This window comes from Bos indicus, chromosome 12, assembly GCF_029378745.1.
Source record: "Bos indicus isolate NIAB-ARS_2022 breed Sahiwal x Tharparkar chromosome 12, NIAB-ARS_B.indTharparkar_mat_pri_1.0, whole genome shotgun sequence".
NCBI classification, from domain to species: domain Eukaryota; kingdom Metazoa; phylum Chordata; class Mammalia; order Artiodactyla; family Bovidae; genus Bos; species Bos indicus.
Genome location: NC_091771.1, coordinates 12,044,029 through 12,049,320, shown reverse-complemented (window position 1 = coordinate 12,049,320; position 5,292 = coordinate 12,044,029). Strand labels below are relative to the sequence as shown.

Genomic DNA, 5,292 nt, shown 5'->3' with positions numbered 1-5,292 from the left:
TATCTCCTTCTGATTTTGATTAACATTTCCCTAATGACTAATTATTCATATTAGTGAATATCTTTACTGTACTTTAACACGTCTTCTCTGGAGAAATGTCTATTCAATTCCTTTGTGTGTATGTGTTAGTCACTCACTCGTGTCTGACTCTTTGTGACTCCATGGCCTGTAGCCTGCCAGGCTCCTCTGTCCAGGGAATTTTCCAGACAAGGATACTGGGGTGGGTTGCCATTTCCTTCCCCAGGGGATTTCCCAACCCAGGGATCAAACCTGGGTCTCCTGCATTGGAGGCAGATGCTTTACCGTCTGAGCTACTAGGGAAGCCCATTCAACTCCTTTGCCTATTTTTAAATTGGATTATTCATTTGGTTTTTATCATTAAGTTCTAAAGATTCTTCCTATGTTCTGGGAACAAGTCTCATGTCAGATATACAATTTGCAAACATATTCTCCTTTTCTGTGGGTTGTCTTTTCACTTTGTGGAAGATATCCTTTAAAACAAGAATTGCATATAAAAGCAAAAGAAACCATCAACAAAATGAAGAAGCAATGTGCAGAATGGGAGAAAATATTCGAAAATCATATATTTGATAAGAGATCAATATCCAAAACACATAAAGAATTCATAAAACTCAACAGCAAAAACTGTTTTAAAAATGAGTAGAGGATCTGAATAGACATTTTTCCAAAGAAGATATACAGATTGCCTACAGGTGTATGAAAAGGTGCTCAACATCATTAACCACCAGGAAAATGCAAATAAAACCAATGAGATATGGCTTCATACCTTTTAGAATGGCTATTATCAAAAGGACAAGAAATAAGAAGTGTTGGTAAGGATGTGGAGAGAGGGAACTCTTGTGCACTGTTGGTGGGAATGTAAATTGGTGCAGCCACTATGGAAAACAGTATGGGAGCTCCTCAAAGAACTAAAAATAGAGCTATGATATGATCCAGCAATTCCACTTCTGGGTATTTATCTGAAGGAAACAAAAACACGGACTTGAAAAGATACATACAGCCCCATGTCCATTGCAGTATTATTTATAAGAGTTAAGACCCTGAGACAACCCAAGTATACACTGAGATGAATAATGAAAAAGTATATATCTATATATTTATATGTATATACATACACACATGACGGAATATTATTCTACCATAAAAAGAATGAAATTTTGTACAGATAACATTAACGGATCTTGAGGATATGAGGCTAAGAGAAACGTCAGACAGAGAAAGACAAATATCATATGTTCTCACTTACATGTGGAAGCTGAAAACAAAACAAAACTGGACTCCTAGATACAGAGAACAAGCTGGTGGTTGCTAGAGGGAGGGACGGAGAAGGCAATGGCACCCCACTCCAGTACTCTTGCCTGGAAAACCCCATGGATGGAGGAGCCTGGAAGGCTGCAGTCCATGGGGTCGCGAAGAGTCGGACACGACTGAGCGACTTCACTTTCACTTTTCCCTTTCATGCATTGGGGAAGGAGATGGCAACCCACTCCAGTGTTCTTCTCTGGAGAATCCCAGGGGTGGGGGAGCCTGGTGGGCTGACGACTATGGGGTTGCACAGAGTCGGACACGACTGAAGCGACTTAGCAGCAGCAGAGGGAGGGAAGGTGGGTGGGCAAAATGTGTGAAGGTGGTCAAAGGTACAAACTTTCCATTATGAAGTAAGTGAGTTGTGGGGGCGTAAAGCCCAACATGGCATCTATAGTTAATAATACTGTACAGAATATTCGAAAGTTGTTAAGAAAGTAGATTACAAAAGTGATTATCATAAGAAAACAATTCGTAACTACGTGTGGTGATGGACGCTAATTAGACAGATTGTGGTGATCAGTGTGCAGCATATACATAAACTGAATCATAATGTACACCTGAAACTAAGATAAGTGTAAATATTAGTCGCTCAGTCGTGCCGACTCTTTGCGACCCCATGGATTGCAGCCCACCAGACTCCTCTGTCCATGAGATTTTCCAGGCAAGGATACTGGAGTGAGTTGCCATTTCCTTCTCCAGGGGATCTTCCCAACCCAGGGATCGAACCCAGGTCTCCCATAATGCAGGCGGATTCTTTACCAACTGAGCTACAAGGGAAACTAATGTATGTCAGTTATATCTTAGTAAAAATAAATTTTTTTAAATAGAAAAAGTATTGAGTATAACTTTGCATATCACTTACAAGAGTATCATTCAAGAATTAGGTAAGGGGGAGAAAGAATTGAACACCAAGTACAACTGAAGAAGATGTCAGCATTTAACCTGGAAAAGGGAATGAGAAGGCGATGTTGGTCTCAATTTTTAAATATATAAAGAGCTACCATGTAGAATGAAAAGCAGACCTGATATGCATTATTCCAAAAGGGAAAACTGGTACCAAAGATGGAAGGAATAGAGCAGACTGAGATCCAAATCAAATGACTTCTTTAATCTGAGAGGTATTTACCTAAAATGAGCTTTCACGGGAGCTCTTTACAGTGGAAGCATTCATGCAAAACCTGAATGAGCGCATCTCAACAACGTGGTTGGAGAGAATTCAGCATTCTATGGAAAGTTACACTAGATAATCTCTTGGTTTTTCTTCCAGTGTAAATTCTGTGATTCTATTGAGGTAAGCATTTTCAAATTATAAAAGATTATATTAGTTAACATGAAAGTTCCTTTTTTCACTTAAGATGTGTGAGAATTTTGAAAACTTTATATTTATAAAAAGTTATATTAAAAAGCAGCCATTAGGAAAAAAAAGTCATTCGTAAAAATGATTCTAGAAATACAGTTCAAAACTTTAAAAGTTTAGAGGTTTTAGCATCCTGGAAAAGCAGTGTTTTATAATTAACAGAGAATTATTTCATAGTATGGTAGTTCTTGACCTGCCTCTTGAGAAATCTGTATGCAGGTCAGAAAGCAACAGTTAGAACTGGACATGGAACAACAGACTGGTTCCAAATAGGAAAAGGAGGACGTCAAGGCTGTATATTGTCACCCTGCTTATTTAACTTATATGCAGAGTACATCATGAGAAACGCTGGGCTGGAAGGAGCACAAGCTGGAATCAAGATTGTTGGGAGAAATATCAATAACCTCAGATATGCAGATGACACCACCCTTATGGCAGAAAGTGAAAAGGAACTAAAGAGCCTCTTGATGAAAGGGAAAGTGGAGAGTGAAAAAGTTGGCTTAAAGCTCAACATTCAGAAAACGAAGATCACGGCATCTGGTCCCATCACTTCATGGGAAATAGATGGGGAAACAGTGGAAACAGTGTCAGATTTTATTTTGGGGGGCTCTAAAATCACTGCAGATGGTGACTGCAGCCATGAAATTAAAAGATGCTTACTCCTTGGAAGGAAAGTTATGACCAACCTAGATAGCATATTCAAAAGCAGAGACATTACTTTGCCAACAAAGGTCCATCTAGTCAAGGCTATGTTTTTTCCTGTGGTCATGTATGGATGTGAGAGTTGGACTGTGAAGAAGGCTGAGCGCCGAAGAATTGATGCTTTTGAACTGTGGTGTTGGAGAAGACTCTTGAGAGTCCCTTGGACTTCAAGGAGATCCAACCAGTCCATCTGAAGGAGATCAGCCCTGGGATTTCTTTGGAAGGAATGATGCTAAAGCTGAAACTCCAGTACTTTGGCCACCTCATGCGAAGAGTTGACTCCTTGGAAAAGACTCTGATGCTGGGAGGGATTGGGGGCAGGAGGAGAAGGGGACGACAGAGGATGAGATGGCTGGATGGCATCAGTGACTCGATGGACATGAATCTGAGTGAACTCTGGGAGTTGGTGATGGACAGGGAGGCCTGGCGTGCTGCGATTCATGGGGTCACAAAGAGTCGGACACGACTGAGCGACTGAACTGAACTGAACTGATGGTAGTTTCTGTCATGTGTTAATAAATAACTTGGACAAAAACAAACACGATTCTTGCCCATTTAAGTTCATTTTTTTCCTCTCAGTTGTAGAGGTCAGATCTAAATATTTTCATAGATTAATATTACTCTACTTTCCCTCTGTGGTCATGACAGGTAGAAGAAAATTGCTAGATTGTTCATAGAGCATAATGGCCAGAGAATAAAGTTCTAGAAACCAGTGGTTAAAATATTTCCTGGCCCGTGGTACTGAGAATAAAAGAAAAAATTCCTTTAGACACAGAGCTTAGTATAAAGAGCTTGAAGCACAAGAAAGTTCAGTAAAATCATTGTTCATTTTCCTTGGAAAAGTTACAAAGCTCAGAAATAAAGTCCAGGAGAAAATTGAGCATGAAAAAGAAATACAAGGATAATTATTTTAACTGCTGTAAAGCAGGTTTAGCAATAACCACTCAGAAATTGCCCAAGGCAGCTGAGAATGTGTACCAGATGAAGGATTAATAATTTTTACTAGATTTCTCTTATGGGAAGGGTTGACTGGTCAAAACAGAATCAAATCTTTTAAATTTATTTTCATTTTTTGTGTAAGATGCAGGGGCAGGAAAAGTAAAAATCCCAGAGGGACTTAGGAAAGCAAAGAAGATACTTTTTAAAAAACAGGAATTCTGGACTTGCCTTGTGGTCCGGTGGTTAAGAATCTGCCTGCCAGTTGAGAGGCGTGATCTGGGTTTGATCCCTGGTCCTTGAAGATTCCACATGGCTCGGGACCACTAAGCCTCTGCACCACAAGTACTGAGCCTGTGCTCTGAAGCCTGAGAGCAACGACTACTGAGCCAAGGTGCTGCAACTCCCGAAGCCTGTGGGACTGGAGCGTGCGCTCCGCAGCAGGAGGAGGCACCACCACGAGACGCCCGTGCTCCGCAGCAGGAGGAAGCCCGAGTGCAGCGACAAAGACCCGGCACAGCCAACAGTGAATGAACGAAGGCATAAATATATAAATAAATTCTTTTAATAAACAGGAATTCCTTGGTGGCCCAGTAGTTAGGGACTCTGCGCTTTCACTCCTGGGGGCATGGGTTCATCCCTGGTTGGGGAACGAAGATCCTACAAGCATGGCCAAGAAAAAAAAACTCACAAAAAAAATCATTAAAACAAAAAAACACCAGAAACAATAAAATAAAAACCAAAAACAGAGCATGAGCTCCAGGAGTACAGACCATTTTCAGGGCTTAACCAAAGGAGATTCACCATAAATGTTAAGCTGCAACAACAGTAACAAAAATAGGGATGGGTAAGACAAAGAAGTTACCGAGAAAAGTAAGCGTTGTGATGCAAAAGCAATTCAAAATGAGTCAAAAGCACTGGGAACAAATTCATCAGAGGGAAAAAGATAAAGGATTATCTATATGTAA

The 5,292-nt window shown here is 40.4% G+C and overlaps 1 non-coding gene across 1 annotated transcript; it reads right to left on the bottom strand.

Moving 5' to 3' along the window:
* Positions 1-249: 249 nt before the first annotated feature.
* On the bottom strand, positions 250-321 carry TRNAW-CCA (transfer RNA tryptophan (anticodon CCA)). The gene has a single exon. It is a non-coding gene; the product is annotated as a tRNA-Trp (tRNA).
* Between the last annotated feature and the right edge of the window lie 4,971 nt (positions 322-5,292).